Genomic DNA, 17,635 nt, shown 5'->3' on the forward strand with positions numbered 1-17,635 from the left:
TAAACGCTGCTAAGTGAATTACTGAATACAATGATGAGAAGTGATTCAAGCATTCTGTTCTCAATATTAATTTTCTGGATGCAACCAGAAGTTGTATAACGAATAAAGGAAGAAGTGCACAGGCATATGCTTATACCTATCAATAGTAAATTATAACTTTGACAGCCCAGGAGTGTTAGGAGTAGAGGGGCAAGTGGCTACAGTGTCTTAACAAAGAGGAAGGCAGACAAAATGGCATTTCTTTTTAATGTGGCTGCTACTTTCAATACCTCCTTTTTATTACTGATTATATCCTTTGAAAACTGAACAAAATAATGAATTAGTTATGTAGAGATTAGGGTTGTCATTCTCATGGAGAAATATTTTATGGGAAAATAAATTCAATGCCAGACATCTGGAAGGCAAAAAAATGTTCACTTATTAAAGTTATTTTTGTCAGTGATGTTAAATGGCAACCAAGGAAAAAAAAGAATAGCTCTGCTACACACAGGAAAATTCCATATCCTTCTTCATTTTGAACATAAGCATATTTTTGTTTATCTTATTTTATCATAGTTTCATATCATATGTGAAAAAAAAGGCATAATAGTGCAAATGTGGCTGAGAACAAAAGTGGGGGAGGGACAGAATTAATTTAAGAATACAGCGGAAATATGCAAAAAAGTGATACAGGGAAGGGGAAAAAAAGGAGTTCCATATGCCTAGAGAGCAACAATATGAAAGGAGAATTGTAAGATGATGAAAGAAAAGGTATGGAATTGTATGCAATAGAAGGTACAAAGAAGAATATAGTAGAAGAGTACTAAACCAAAAACATGTAAAATAGGGAAAGTAATAACATTACAAGTAATGTTATCTCACATAGATAAATAGATCTAGGTCTGTTAATTTCAGTTTCAGCTATACTTACTGACAGCCTGGTCTACATTAGCAATTTCCCTGTGGTAATTAAAACAAATCATTGACTTGAAGTAGATACAGCTGAGCTTTTTGCATCTCTGCAATATCTAGGGTGGGCCTGGCTTAGTGTTACATGTCTTCCCACAAGGTGCATTGATATTATCCTTAAATTAAAGTATTCTCACAAGCCTGTGCTTCCACAAGCACAGATTTCCCTTGGAAGCAGCGTGCTTAGCAACACTGGTATCCACGGCAGTATCTACCATGTATGAGTCTAAATGTGGAAGCTCTTTCCCCTTTCACAGTTTTTTATGCCACTACAATCCTGCTGCCTACCACCAGCTCCAGCCCTCATTCACAAGTTGAAGTTGGACCACATATAGACACACAGGAGACCTGGTCTGATGACCACACTTTCCCTCTACAAAGACCGTGCTGCCCATATTGCTGCTTCGGGATTGTGAGGCCAGCTGTGGTGAAAGAAATGGCTTGGTGGCAGACACAGAGGCCACTGCCACTGTCCCAAGCCGACCAAAGCTCCCAGGCACCAACTGACAAGACCACATTATCCCCTGAATGTGGGTTAACCTGGACACAGTGCTTTCAGAGGTGAAACCCTGTGCTGGAAAAAACCTTTGAAGCCCTGTGCTGGAATACTGTGCATCATCTTTACCATGAGCAACAGTGGTGTTTTGGGGATGCAATTGCACCCTGTCTGCCTGCAGAGTGGAGATGGGATGTCCAGGTATAATTTGGCCAGCTCACCACCAGACTACAACTGACTGAAGCCTGCTGTGCATTGCAGGGCATCTGCGGGAGCATGGGAGAGCCTTTTCATCCAGACAGCAACCGTGAGGGCTGGATGCTGCAACGCATGTGGCATCTGGGAGGTCTCCAGCATCCGCAGCCAGCAATTCCTGTCGAGGGAGGCTGGCAGCATGTGTACTCCCAGCTGTGGACTGTCTGGGTAGTACTCAAGTAGAAGACAAAACAAATTTTTTTTATACAAAGATAAATCATTTTACTTTTAAAATAGGAATATTCTCAATCTTCTCTCTCTCAATCCTTTTCTCTTCCATCAGGAGTGGTCACCGGCTCTTTTCCCCTTGGCTATGGCTTTTCACTCTTCTCCTCCTCCTCACTGTCTATCCCTCAGCAGCTGTGCCCTGCCTTATCCCCCAAAGCCTCTGTTTCGGGCTTTGCCATCCCATCCACCCCACTTCAGCTGTTTCCACATGTTCCCAGGACCCTGTTTTGGCTCCTGGTGCCTCCCCCCTGCCCTCAGCAGCTGTCTAGCTCGGCCCCACGGAGCCTCTGGACCCTGCTGAACTGTGTGTCCCTTTCCTTCCCTTCCCAGGCCTCTGCCCTCTGCCCTGGCCTGGAGCCAGGATGCTTTCTCCTCTGACGCTCCTCCAGAGCCAGCCTCTGCCTTTGTGTCCCTCCCTGGCCTCCAGCTCATCTTCAGCAGCTGGCGCCTTCCCCCCAGCACCCCCACCCAGCACCTTTTGTTTCGGACCCTCTCCCCCTCCCCTGCCCGGCCTCTGCTGGCCACCCTCATCCCCCTTCACAGACCCCAGGCCTGGGCCGTGTGCCTGGAGCGCCCCTTTTCCCAGCCCTCAGCAGCTGTTCCCCGGGCACCTGCCCCAGCACAGCTCTCAGCCATGATCCCCCCTCGCCCAGGCCGCAGCAGCTGTCACACTCTCCCTCAGGCCAGGCCTTGTGGGAGGCCCTTCCTCCCTGGCCAGGCCTCGGAGGGGGAAACGTCCTCCCTGGCCAGCCCTGCTCCCCTCCAGGCCCGGGGCCCTGTTGTCCCAGCTCTCGGCAGCTGTCTCCCCTCACAACAGGCCTCTGGCTTCAGGCTCCTTTCCCTGCCTTTCCCTTCTCCCCCATGCCCACAAGCACAGGTGCTGCCGGCCAGGACACCAGGGCTGGGAAATGGTGTGCCGGTGGGTCAGCTGAATTCCTCACATCACACTTCATTACTGTGAGAGCACATCACAGCGGTGACAAACGAGTTGTTAGGATGGCCTCCAGAAACAACTGCAAGTAGGTGCACAATGTGGTCCAAGGTAGCAATGCTGTTAAAGGGGAAACCAGCGTGACCCGCAGGAAAATCCGTAATGTGCAGTGGCCAGCCTGGCCCTCAGGATTCAAAAGGGCAGAGGCACTATGCCCAGATGGTGAAAAGAGCAGCCAGAACAGTTGTGGAGTAAGCCACAATTTGCTGCAATTGCTCCTCATCAGGCAGGACCTTCTCACAGTAGATAAATGGAAAACTGGCATCCATAAGTTGCTGTTCCAGTTTTGGGCAGGAAGGAGGCCTGCAGCAGCTGCCTGTGCCGTTTTGATGCCAGCGCTGGCACTGCCTGCAGCGTGTGGAGAGGGGAACGAGCTGTGTGTGCACAGGTGTGAGTGCTGCAGTGGGCTTTAGTTTTCTGCCTCACACTAATTGGTCGTTACTGGGCAGAAGAGACTTCCAGCTGCTCCCACTAACCAGAAGATGACATTTAAAGATACCAGCAGTCTCCTTTTCTGAACCACTTATTTACCTCGTGAGCCATGTCATGGCCATGAAATAACATTGCCATAAGCCACGCAAAGGATGGCATGACCAGGATGAAGCTTGGAGTACAGGACTGATGCCTCAGTGTTCAGGGATGCCCTCCTGGGGATTCATCAGAGAAGACCCCCAACTACGGCAGCAGCATTGCGCAGCTGCTGTCCTTCTCCCTACACTGTTGCAGGCACACCCTGGGATGGAGGAACCAGGAGTTCACCCTGGCTAGCAGTTCAGTCAGGTCCTCACTTCCAAAAGTGACATCAAAACCCAAATAATGGAGTGTGGACTGGTCTGGTAGTTAATGTCTTGGTCCTTCAGAAACTCCACCTTCCTTTTTTTTTAAACTTGAAGAAGCATCACTCCATTTTCCTCTCATGCATAGCAGCAGCAAGTTACCTAGACACCTCTTGGTACTTCCTCAGTGTAGTATGTCTGCTAGTAAAGCCCCAAGCTCTTCCTTCCACAGCCAGATAAGTATAGATGGTTTATTTTGGAGCCACAGGTCAGACTGCCTTAGAAATTTTGCTGTGAAGAGAAATACCTATTTTGAGTTTAAAGGAAAAAAACCCAAACAAATCAAGATCAAGACAGAAGAGGAGAAGAAATTAGTAGGAGTAGGAATGAAGGACCAGGACTGGACCCGGACCAGGACCGGGTGTAGGCTGCAAAGGGAGGAAGGTAGGTGAGTAAGATTGAGGCACCTTGAAGGCCAGGAAGAGCTCAGATGTTTGTTTTGCGTCAATTTGGAAGTGTAAGCAGCAGTGGTAAGGTAGTTTCAGTAACAGTCTTTTTGAAGAATGTTACCTGAGGGGATTTTTCTGATGTTGCTGAGCAATTTTGGGGGGCATATGTGGAGCATAAGTATTAGATTCCCTCTGCACGTAGATTCAGCTTCCCCCTTTCCAGTGATGTGGGACGTGAATTAGGGAAAGGTTTCTGCTTCAGCTTCATCCAGAAAGAAAACAGTTTCTCACACTATGACACATTCAAGACCAAAACCAGCACATAATAAATGGTTATAAGTGGGGGACTCCCTGCAAATACTCAAGCTAGCTGTGATTTAAAATGCTAATTTAGGTGTCTGTAGTGTGTGATTTAATTCAGTGAAAGATCTGATCCTATCTCTAAAAGGAATGAAGGTAGTTGAAATCCATGTTAGAACATTCAGCTGTTTTTTCTATACATAGCTGTATTGGGGGGGGAGGGGGTGGGTACTGTGGTTTGTGTTTTTTTGTTTCTGTGTGCATCTGCCTTTCATTAATTACTTCATAGCTTCGTTATCTGCTACTAGGTATACCTTGTAGGTGAGCAAAAAAGCCCCGGACTCATATGCAGACCCATGTTTGTCACTGTGAAAAGCAATATCCTTCAGAGAATGCCATCTGATTCTGCTGCAATGCAGTGAGTGACTGGCTGGGGTTAAAAGCCTTGCGCACAATTCCTGCTAGCTGGCCATTAATCTCCAGGAAAAGCCTCCTGTCTTAATTGCTATTGTATAATTAGTAACCTCTTCCATCTAACCAGTGTTAAGCTGAAACAGTAATGTGCTAAGTTACCATCATTCTCTCTAAATGAGTATCTAGAAGTACTGCTCTAAATAGTGTGACAGTGAAATTATTATTTTTTTTAATAGTCCTCTGAAAAATACTAAGACCGACACCATCAGTGTTATATGGCCAACTCTGAAAATCCACGGAGCTGCCAGAGATCACTGCAGTGTAAGTGGCTAAACAAAGTAGTCCCCAAAATTGAACATATAAAGATGAGCAGAGTCTGTCAGGCTTCTTATATAACGTATGTTGTAAAGGAGCCTAAAATACCAGTCAGTAACTATCTCTTGATTTAGAGAATGTGAGGCTGAAAGTAAGAGAAGAAAGACTGTATTTTAATACATCTGTGAACCTCTGGGCAGCCAAATACAACCAAGCCTGAAGAAATTTATGTATTTTCCTTAATATCTCTGGGCTAGATATTTGAATGTTCGATATTGGATTAATTGATAGCTCAGTATCAACGATAAATTGATTTAAGTTTCTCTGTGGTATTTAGTATCTCTGTCTGGAAGAGGTTTCTGTTCTGAGAAAAGTATAGATATGTTCTGTAAAACCAAAATTCAGATGTAGAAACATAGAAATATATGACAAATTGTTGTCTATCAATAGCTTTCAAGAATCATATTCTAGTAAATCTAAAATATTATGCAAAACATAGTATAAATCAAAAATAAAAGAAAACTAAATTCAAGTGAAGACAAACAGTGTTTTTAAACTTTGTTTTCATAGAAATTGAATGAATTTGGATGAAACTGCACTTTCTGAGAAAAAAATTCTTCTCAACGTTTTTCCCCCCAAAATAATTAGCATTCAGCTAGTCAAATTCTTGTCATCAGTGTGATTGTGAAAAGATTCTAGTAAACTGATAGAGCTGGGGGCCAGCCTGAATAATCAACCATAAATAATAGTGAAACTGTTGACAGAAAATTTGGTGAATGTGTTTTCTTCTCTCTGACACAACTGTAATTGGCAAAACAAAATTAATGCAATAGAGATGAGCATCTGTTATGCTTTAAGACAGTCTTTTTCCTGGTGTATTTTTCCAGGATTTTTGCTGGCACAGATGACAATAGGATCAGGCCCAAAGAATTACTTGTTGTGTGTGATTTTGTGTAGTGCTGAATATCTAGTTGAAGACTGCTGTTCAAGAAGGGATTCATCTGTAGTTCTTTATTTTCCTGCTTTTTGCCTGTGTTATACAGTTAAAGTGATAGAGGATTTTAAAAAATAAAACAAATCTTCTCAGCTGCCTCTTTCTGAGAAAAGCTTGAAAAATTCAGATGAATCAGGAAGCAATATTTAAATAGTTCCTCATTTCATTCAGTTGGAATATCATATCGCATACTTTATGCACCATCAGTTAGTGGATTTTCATAAATGTTCATGTCCAAAACAGAGAGGTCAGAAGCTATACCGCCCCCAGTGCACTGTCAGAAACATTTTTTTTAGTTATTTCATTTTCTACTTATTAAATCCTCTAGACAGAGGCATCTGAATCTTTAGCACTCAGTAATAATTCAAATATAATTCGCCCTTACTTTCATGCCTTGCAGAAGCTTCTTGGAGCTTAATGCAGATTTTCCCTGTTCTCACAGTAATTTCCAATATTCCATAGTATCCTTTTTTTGAGTTTTGCTTGTTCCCTGTGGCCTAAAAAAGTTAAGATTTTGAACATTCTTTAAGTTCAGAAAGGCACTTTTCTAACTAGTTCCACCAAGCATAATAAAGCCCTGATCTCTGCGGAAACTTTTGCTGCTGTTTTAAAGTAGTTATAAGGATGAGAGAGGACTCTATAATTTCTACAGTTGCTTTCCCCATTCCCATCACCTTGAAAAACACATTTGATGGGCAACACTGATACAAGTCCCAGGGCAGCAAAGCAATACTACGTTAGAGAGAAAATATGATATGTCTTTAAGTTCAAAAAATGTTTTATTAGTGTTCCCATAATTTTAAATGATCCAAAAGTAATAATGGGAAACCAATGAGAAAAGAATGGGCACTACAAAGAGAAAACAAGAAAGAGTGAAAAGGAAGGTTCCAGGTGCTGGTTCTTTCCGATGAAATTCCTTGGAATTCTTTAACATTTATACTGTATTGCTTTGATTGCTTGTAGTAATTTCAGATAAGCCTTATCGTCTGTTACGTAATAATTTAGGCGTAATTCTGGGTTACAGACATGTTATGGAGATTCATGTTACCATGGGAGTATTTCACTTCTACAAGCAAATTCAGATGCTTTAGAATAATTTTAGAAATTTCTTTACTTGTTATTGAAACAAAATGACAGAAAAATATGGGAAATCAGAAATATGGGAAAAAATGCTTATAAGTAAAAAGTACATTATTTTGAAAATCTTAATCTCTTGTATCTGTAATGGTTTTCTTAACTTATGACTCTTCCCTTGCTAAAAATCTAGTTCTGCAATTAAACAAGTTTGTGCTGAGACTAAAGGTCACCTTTTTAATCAAATGTGCTTAAAGCCGTAATTCTCAGACCATTTCCACAGCAAACTCTTCCAGGTGATAAAGGGATATTTCTATTTATTCTGCTGCTGTGGTAAAACACTTGGTCAGATTCCAAGGACTGTAATTAAAGAATGCATTTCCAGATATTTTTCCATTCAACCAATAACCTTTCTTCATCTATTGCAGCTGTTTCATACCTTCTGATTTTTTTCAAAGTTTTTATACATGATCTTTTACACTATGAGTAAAAGTTAGGTGATAATCAGATTTTTGAACTATTAGGAAAAATACAATAAAGAAAAGAGTCTTGAATCCTCATATAATTTTCAGCAAGGGATTTTATACTCATATTCTTTTTCCTTAGAGAAGTTTATTTAGTTAGAAATAGTCTGGAATATGGCTGCTTATTTCACCTTGGAGACAGAAAACTGCTGTGATTGCTTCATATCTAACCTACTTATTTGAATCAATGTATTTAAAGAGGTGAAAACCACTAGCGGATGAGGAAAGAAGGGTTGAGAAAAAGGTGGCTGTGGATGAGAGCCTTAAGCAATAAGTTACTTGTGGAAGGGAAAAAGTAATTGATCATTTGCACCTATCTGCTTAGAATGTTTCCACTTTGCCTTCTGGGTTTCGCCCTCCTCTGTTCTGCTGACTTTTTTCCACTAAAATTTGTGGATAAATTTTAAATTAAGGAGATGGTGCAGAGAAGAATTGACTGTGTGGAGGAAAGCAAAGAATCTCTTGCAGGGATAATAAAAAGGTAAACCATTAAGAAAACAATAACTGGCAAACAGGCTAGTGTTATGTAGCACTGTTTTCAACTAGATCCCTTTGGAAATGTTTTACTGAAAAAGTTATGAAAAAGGCTGAAGAGCTGCACGGTCCAGGGCTGCGCCCTCATTCCTTATCTCTGGAAAGGAAATCTGGAGTTTCACAGATCACTACCCATCAAGAACTGGAGAGTACAAACAAAGGGATGAATTACTTCCTTGTATTCTCCTAAGTGTAGACCTTTTACCAAGAACACTAGTAGACACCTGTTTTTGCTAATTTATCAATATTTATGATGATAACCAAAGTTACAAATGCTCATCAGAGGAAGAAACATACAAGAAGGCAGGTCTGAAGAGAGCAGTTTAGAGAAGCTCAAGCACTTAATGACATTTAGTATGCTTTCATGTATCATTTTCTTGCTATCCATTTTCCTCCGTTACCCAGAAAATAGAAAAGGCCTGGAATTCACTAGACAAATCATCATAATGCACTTAATTTGATTCATTTCTGTATACATTTATATTATGTCCAGAGTCATCCTTGTTATTTTAGAACATTAATATTCTTCAAAGAAATCTGCCCCATCACAGTGAGTGACTGGCTGGGGTTAATGGCCCTTGGCACAGCTCCTCCTAGTTGGTCATTAATCTCCAGGATGTGCCCTGTGCCTTAATTGTTATTGCTTAATTAGCAACCTCTTCTATCTAAACAAGTGACATATGACCTGAAATAACAATGTACACAGCAACAGTCATTTTCTCTGAGAGTTTGAGCTACGCCATAGGCAGATTCTGTGCAAGTAAAACAAGGCATGGGAAGTACCTATCTATTCAAATAACGTGCGACATGACACTAAAATAACGTTCTGCAGATATGATCATTAATAAATGTCTTTTCTTAGATTTCTGGGATGTCTCTAGTTTAAATCAGTGACTAACCTGATACCTGAAATTTAAAATGATAAAGGCTTTGTTTGCCTTATTCCTCATACGATTTAGTGTTCCATATTTCTAATCGATACTGTCATTATGTTTTCAGTCTGTCAGCGGTTATCCATGGTTTTAATCACTGCAGGATGCAGTGCACACACACAAACCCAGATCACACTCCTACATGGACTACAAACTTCCATTTTTGCTTAGAGCCTGAGTCATGAGAATCTGTTCTCTGCCCTCTTGCCATTAACTACTTCTCTCTGTGCTTTGTTTCCTTTCCCCGTCCTTTGTCTACTTACAAATTGCATCTTTGATTGTAACCCCTTATAATAGAAATTAACTCTTCAGTGCATGCACAGTACTTAGCCCGCATGAGACTTTTGCACACTCCTGGAATATTGTGTAGAGAGACAACGCAATACAGCGTCAAAGGAATTTTTAGAATTTGAAAGTAGACTTTTGTCTTTGCAATTGACTTTATAAATAAAAGATAAATGCTTTATTTGTTGAAGGTAGAATATAAATACGAATGGCCTGTTAATATATCAATTTTTATCTTCTAAACTTTGGTAACGCTTGCTAGTAAAATCTCAACTTATCTGATACTTTTCTATGTGAAAGTAGTGAACATTATAGAAGTAAAATCTTAACTTTTCTTTTTCTGGTTTTGGTTTTTGGTTTTTTTTTGGGGGGCTAAAAACATTCATATTAGGTGTTCATCATCAGTGTAATTCAAATTCTGTTGAAGTCAGTAGAAATAGATCCAATGACTTACAAGAGCTCAGGTTCATGGAAATTATTTTGTAAATATAATAGTTATAGATTCTGTTATCAAAAAGAAATTTAGAATACTTGGGTTACAAGCTGGAGAAACTCCATATGTGGATAGTTAAGCATATGTAGACTTTGAGTCCTGTTTCAGTAATAATTTTTCACACATTTTTTTGAATCATCAAATGGCAGCCCAGCTGTTCTACTTTGCTCTGTAATACCACTGAAAGTCCAACTATCCTAATCTACATACACTATTGCCAATGCCCATCTGCTTGTAATGCTGAAGAATAGCTGAAAAAAATGAGGCCAGAACAAATAGAAACCTTAATAAGCTCATTTTAGCTATGCTGCTGGATTTGTGAACTTCCATGAATTTTAAATACAAATAGATATTATACATTTGTCTAGGTTTATTGCAACATGGTAGTAACAGAAAAATTGTGGCACCTAAAGCTGAAGCTGGTTGTTGTCCTAAGCATGTACTGAGCCTTTTAGTAGCTGTGCAGAATTTATTTTAATTCAAACTGTGGACAAGACTTTCAGCTAATTTGAACTAGTGAACTTCTGTTGCTGATTGACCTTCAAAATCTATTTTGTGTCAACTCATTTGTTTATTTACACGTAAAAAAAAAAGTTCAGTTTCCTTTAACTTAAGAACTGTCTATCAAAAACACTCAACATAAATGTTACTAAAAAACATGTGAGCCTGTTCTTCTGATGTCTACATAAAACTCCTGCTAACTTAAAAAAAGAGCTAGCAAGACCAAGCTCACCTAATAGCTGAGGACATACATAGCTAGTTTTGGTCCAAACCAACAAGCATGAGATGAAGTTATGATTTAATAAAAACCTGTACAATTTATATGGGAATATATGCGACAAAAATGTATTCATAATTTACTATACTCTATGAATGCCGTGGGAGTAATTGTTTCCTTTAAGTACTTGGCAGACCCTGCTAGCATCCATTCAAAAAAGTAATTTTCCACTGTGAGAACAACTTCTTGTAAGCACTCATGGAAAGAACAGCCAGCAATACATTGCCTCCTCTGCAGTTCTCCCTGGCTACATTCATGTAGTCCAGGCAGAAGCTTTAAATGCAGAAGAAATGAACAGCTGTTATCAAATCCACAAATAGATGTGGAAAGATCATCTTCTCATGAGAGAAGTTCATGGTTATTATGTAGCTGTAGTTGTTAGTTTTCTGGTTTGCATCTCTAAGCAAAACCATTTTGTAGTTTGAGGCAAAGTTCTGCAATCTTCTTAAAAAGAAATAAATTTGCAACCTTAAAAGAGATTCACATGATAGAAGAAAATCACCTATTTAAGCTCTGTGTAGGCTGCAGTGCTGTCTTTTCTGTAACTAAATAAATTGTACTTTATGGACTGGACAAGCCTTGTTAGTTAAATAGGTCAGCTGGTTTCAGTGCCAAAACCTGCAGGATTTCAAGTGTTCTGAAGAGAATGAACATATTACCCATAAGATAGTTAAGTGATATACATTTATATGTATGTATATCATACATATATGTGTATACATTTACATATACATGCACCTAATTAGTAAGTAATATGGACCTATTATTAAGTAAGGGATTATAGATGCAGCTGAACAAATAGATAATAGTTTACTCAACCATGCCTGCAACTGTGGTGTATTGACTCCTGTTCATGTAGTTTCAGCTTGCTCCTTTTCTGTACAATGTCTTGATGAAAATCTTCTTTCTGTTCTAGAAAGTGCTACATTTACAGGTCAGTACTGTTAGATTCTTTTTACTGTTGTTTTCTGTTAGGTGTCAAAAATTCAAATTCATATCACAGAATGTAAATGTCATTAAAATGTATTTATAATTCTTAGTATTGGTATTGCAATAGAATTTAGATGTCACCTTGATGCTCTCTTGGTTTTGGGTTTGTAGAAGCAAAAAATAAAAGATTATTCTAGCAGCATTTCTCTTAAATATGAATTTGGTATTTACCATACATCTCCATATTTACAATATATCTAAAGTTCAGTGAAGTGAGATTTAAGAAGTTATGCGTGATTTTGCAGAGTAGTTGCCATTTTTTCATCAGAGTGTAGATACTTTTCTCTCTGAAGAAGCACAAAATGCAACAAGATTCTACATATTTTTTCCTGGTGTCAATATACTGTGCAAACTAATTGATAGAAACAGGCTTGTCATCATAACAAACAGAAAAATTGCCCACATCCAAGTATACTGTATCTACAACTGTATGTAGTGCTCACTTTTATGCATACTACCAAATAGGCTAGGACTCAAGAGAGAAAAAAGCTATTGGACAGCTGTGATCAACTCATTATAAATAAGAAAATACACGTACGTGTGTAGAATATACCTGATCCATACCATTCTTCAGCAATACTTTTTATCTGTAGCTACACAGCTTACATTTTGCAGAAAGATTGTTTTAAATTCAACTGTAGTTGTGGTTACCCTTTTTTTTTTCCCCCCAAACAAAATGGCACACAGAAATTGCGTGTTTCTGGTCAGATAACCATTTTTTATGCATACAGACTTCAAGAAGAAGCCTAAGGATAAATGTTGTATTTTCTGCTCTTCGTTTGTTGCTTCTTCCAGATCAACCTTGCCTCTCAATATTAAACCCATATTCAGATTAGCTTCATGCAAAGCATCTGCCAGTTACACCTTTTCACTTCATCAGTGTTTTGATACTTCTTGAAGTTATAACAGCTTCTTCAATTTAGTCTGCTTTTTAGGAAACCATATATTTTGAATGGTACTTGAAAGTGAAGGCATTTTTTTATTTGTAGTTTTTAAATTCTGTTTGTTCTGATGCAAACTTACGTACTAGGGCAACAAAACATAGTTATATAAATTTGGGAAAAGAAGTATTTTCCTGTCTAAAAATGTTTGCTATAATCCGGTAAAGTAACATTAACAATACAAAAGTTCTTGTCCAAAAGGCCTTAACAGACATGTGGCTATAATGTGGAGGAAAGTACCAAATAATAGAAATATTTTTCTGCTTTTTTTTTTACAAACCAAATACAAATTCATTGGAGAGAAAGCAAAGAGAAAAGGAAAAGAATGAGGTAAAACCATGTGTTAAGCTCAGAAACACAGAAGACAGAAATGGCAGAAGCCTTTTTCCATCCATTGGTTAACTTTTTGAAAAGTGGATCAGGGAGTGTAGGCATGCATTCTGCTGTTTTATGCAGATGAATTATCAAAATGCTATGTGCCAGCTTAATTAATTAGTGATCTACAGACACATGCATAAGACATTATTTAAAATGCTTTTTAGAAAATGCATAACATGTTTGAAGATTAGGTAATTAGTTACCATTTTTATAAGTTCTGCTAGAATATCCAGTAAAAACATAATTTTTAAAAATCTTTTCATCAGTGGGACTTTATTTTCAAAGATGACAGCTGGACCAGACTAATTCCTTATATACCAGATACAGTGGTAACTAATCCTGTAACTTTGTACATATTAAATACTGTGTATAATTGGATCATAAGGTTGTGGGTAACTCATTTGGAAAAATTAGCAAGCCATAATTACTCACAAAAAATGTGAGCATCTCTTATGTGTACAGTAATCAAGGATATATATGATATGCACAAGGATATGCACTACTGTACTGCACACTTTATACGATTTAATGGATACTTGGCATTATTTTATATGACGAATTGTGAAGCAGAACTTTGCAGCATTGTAAATATACAACACTTCTTGGAATCTTCTTAGTCTCCATTTAAACAATTTTGATTACATTAAAAAGAATTCCTTCCACATATCACGTATTCTAAAATTGTTCAGTATTATATTTTTTGAAATTGCAAATGTAATTGCATACTTTAGAGTACTGTGGATTAACAGTTCTACTGTATCATTTGAAATGTTTCTCACTGCAGATCATAAGCTCTGTTTAAGTTTTAATTAATTACCCTATTATCGCTTGTTGCATTCTTGCCATAGACATGGAACACAGCTAAGTGTTGCAACTGCAAGTCCATCTCTGTTACTCAGTTTTTATTGCTAAAATTAGATGCTTATTCTTCTTCTATTTGCACTGATGGTGTAAAAAAAAAAAAATGTAGCTCCACTGCTTAACGGTTGAGTTAAGGCAAGGTCTAAAGAGTTTTAGGAAATTACCTAAAGTCAGCTGAAGCCAGGGAATTTCAGTAAGCTTTGGATAAAAAGCAGAAGTTAAGAAGCACGTATCTTTCTTCTGTGTTGTCATATGTGTAGTTATACGTTATGTGTAGTTTTTTGATTTTCCTCTTCTGATTTTTGCCCTCACTGAATACTGCTTTCACCCAGAGTGAGAAATGAGACGTGGTTATTTTAATGGATTTCTAATTCATTAAAGCTGGGGAATGCTGAGTCCCATTTTAATAAGCACCAAAACCAGACAAAATGATATTTTGACCCAGAGAAAAAGGGGAAGAGAAGAGAAATAGCACATAAAAGAGTACACCAGAACATATGTAACAAACTGTTACTAGATATCCTGGTGCATAATTGTTCAGTTAATGTTTAACCACTAAAAAGCCACCATTATATGGAATAAATAAATATATTCACAAAAGAAGGAAAACCCCTCTGTTTTTTACCAAGCAAAAATTCCCATTTCAGTCTACAACTTTTGTTTTCTATTATGGGTGAACAAAACTCATGAATGGTAAACAGCAATATTGAATAATTAATTAAATGGAAGTACCTTGACTATTTATTGTTATGTTGTTTTTCTCAAACATACTTCTTGCCAACCAAAAAATTTTTCTTGAATACTCAAATAACATCTAGTACATTTAAAGTAATTCTAGAGTTCTGTATACCTTCCATCACTCTAGCAGCAGAGCTTCTCAAATGAACTAAAGCAAGCTATTTATGGATTATGGATTTTGGTTATAGTAAGCAATTTTTATTTTTTTCTGGCAAAAAATACAATAGCCTTTAGATAGCTCAAATACTTGCTAGCATCCTCTAATACTCATCCTTATAGTCAGAATATCAGATGGGAAAGTCATTTCCCCTACACAACTTCATGCAAGATTCTTAAGGTGAGGACAGCTAGTCCAGATAGACATTATTCAATAGCAATCCAAAAGAGCACATAGTTTTTTTATCAGGAAAGAAGTTAAGCTTTTAGGCTGGTATCTTGTGAGCAATTTGAATCTTTTTTGACTCATGAATCCACAGTAAGAGAAATTAATTAGAAAATGCCACGTTGTTAAAAAGATATATAGAAATGTATATCTCTCATGTATGGTGTTAATTACTTACATAAATCTTTCCATCTCCCCATCTGGATACTAATGGATAAAGTATGGTTGGGTACCAAGCCACTGCTAAGGTAAAGGTAATTTTTTTCTTGGCGCACCTACAAAATAGTATGCCCTACTGCAAAAAAAGTTCCAACTATCAGAACTATAATTATAAGCTGCAGCCATTACATATTGATGGATGATGCAGTTAAGGGGAAAAAAATCTTCAGGATACATCCATCTTTCCCACTAACGTGCTCTCTGTTTTATCAAGATACAGCTTCATCCACTTGATATCTATGCAGATGCTGATCTCAGAAAAAAAGCAGTGTGAACAGTGCAGTTGTCAACTGCCGTGAGGCGAGGTGAAGTGGATATTGTTTCTGTACTTTATCTCATGGTATTTTGCTAGATTCCCAGTGGCTTGCGCCAGACATTAAAAATGGTAGGGAAAAAATGAGATTGCTTCTAAGTAGCCTAAAAAAGATTTTTGGTTCTACTGTAGAATAAGAAAGAGTTGAAAGAAATTAATTTGTGAATTTCATGCTGACTGATATTACTGCATGTAATAAAGTAGACTATTTTAATTACATCCTGGGATGATGTAGACTATTAAATAAAAATGTTAACATCTTCCTAGCAACGAAAGCTAAACCCATGTACAAATAAATGTAAGATCTTGATTGTGAAGACTCTTACCTATTAAGGTTGTCTACAGCTTTATGTCTAAATCACTGGGGAATATAAGTGTCTGTGAGTCTTTGGTTATGAGACACTCTCAGTTGTCAGGTATGGATTTACTCACAAACATTTTAACTTCTGAAATGCAAGTTTAAGAATTGTATGGAATATTCTTAAAGAAGATATATTTTTACTAACTAACACTAAAGATGAAAAAAACACATTTGGGAAGCTTAAACAGATACTATCATCATATGACTATATGGGGAAATCTTCATCAAAACCCATTAAATTTCAGATATGAATCTAATCCTTGATTTCAGTTCTGCAGCTCATGATGCTATCTGCTGAAAGCCTAGCAAAATCGAGACAAGTAAGTTTTGGTGCAAATACTCATTATTTAGAAAACTAGCATATTTAAGACCAAAGTCTGGCTCATGTTAACCTAATGGTAGTCTGATTTAAATGATCACATTTTGTTCACTATAAATCAAGTTATGGACATTTTTAACCAAATATGTGGTATGAACTTATTATGGAACTCATGTCCTGATCACACTTGCAATAGATTTGCAAAAAAATAAATTTCTTCACCACAGAATGATCCCAAAATATAAAAGGAGCCCATTTCTGATCTCTAAATAGTTTTGAAATACCATGTACACTTGAAAAGCAATAAATCTCTTTTTCTTTTTTCCCACTAAGTATGGCATAAATGAAAATGAACACATCCTTTGTTCATATAAGTTGGCATGGGTCTATGTCAGTGAAGCAATACAATACTAAATCAGATGTGGCCTTTAAATACAAATTCCAATTGTCACATACAGTAATTGTGCTGCTTTAAAATAAGCAATGAAATACTGTGATTTACAGATGGTGGTACAGGTTGCTTTTTTAAAATGACTTCTGAAAAATGACATATAAACAGGGAGATGGGGTTTTTCCCAGATGCATCATTTTAGTTGTCATATACATCTTTTAAAAGTTCTAGTATCACCAGTGTTTATCTGGCTCAAATATCTGGTTTATACTGTTTTGCTAATTGCAGAGCTGCCTTCAACTGCACACAAATAATATCCTGTGCCAATATATTCGTGCTGGCAGAAACCTTGCATGCAAAGGAGCCAGAAATACAGAAAGGTCAAAGACTTAATTTTTAGAGCCATTCATCAAAATTCTGTTTAGTAAGGGAACAATATAACATATGCATCAGGTAGATCATCCCCATGCCTACTTCCTTTTTATTCCATACTTACACTGCCTTCGCTATTGTCAATATAATAACTTGTAATTTATGCACTATCAATTTAGTAATAAAGTCAAGCCCCGAGTAAACACGGAGAACAGTTTGCAACATGTTTAAAAATGCTGATCAAACATCGTGGATTTGATGTCATAGACAAAGTGGGATGGATATTGACGGAGCTTATGAAATCTGTTAGTTTCATCTGTGTATGTAAAGATTTATTTAAAATACATTAACTTATTGTATAATTTAAAAATTTACAATAAAATTACATAATAGAAACTGTACCTTTAGGGGGGACACTATGAAGAAGAAAAGATCCTTTTTAGGGCTTTATCAGAGCCTGGAAAGAAATCTTAATATGTGCTATGGGGTACAGTGTTATTTGAGGAGGTAAAGTTTTGAGAACGAAACAGAATTGTAAGTGAGATACTGTGTTTGAATAGCTGGAATGAAAGGTCTGTCCATTG

At 37.6% G+C, this 17,635-nt stretch overlaps 1 protein-coding gene across 33 annotated transcripts in view; it reads left to right on the plus strand.

Moving 5' to 3' along the window:
* NRXN1 (neurexin 1) overlaps positions 1-17,635 on the plus strand; it is a 717,017-nt gene that overhangs the window by 34,621 nt on the left and 664,761 nt on the right. The window lies entirely within an intron of this gene.

Source organism: Larus michahellis, chromosome 3 (assembly GCF_964199755.1).
Source record: "Larus michahellis chromosome 3, bLarMic1.1, whole genome shotgun sequence".
In the NCBI taxonomy this organism is placed as follows: domain Eukaryota; kingdom Metazoa; phylum Chordata; class Aves; order Charadriiformes; family Laridae; genus Larus; species Larus michahellis.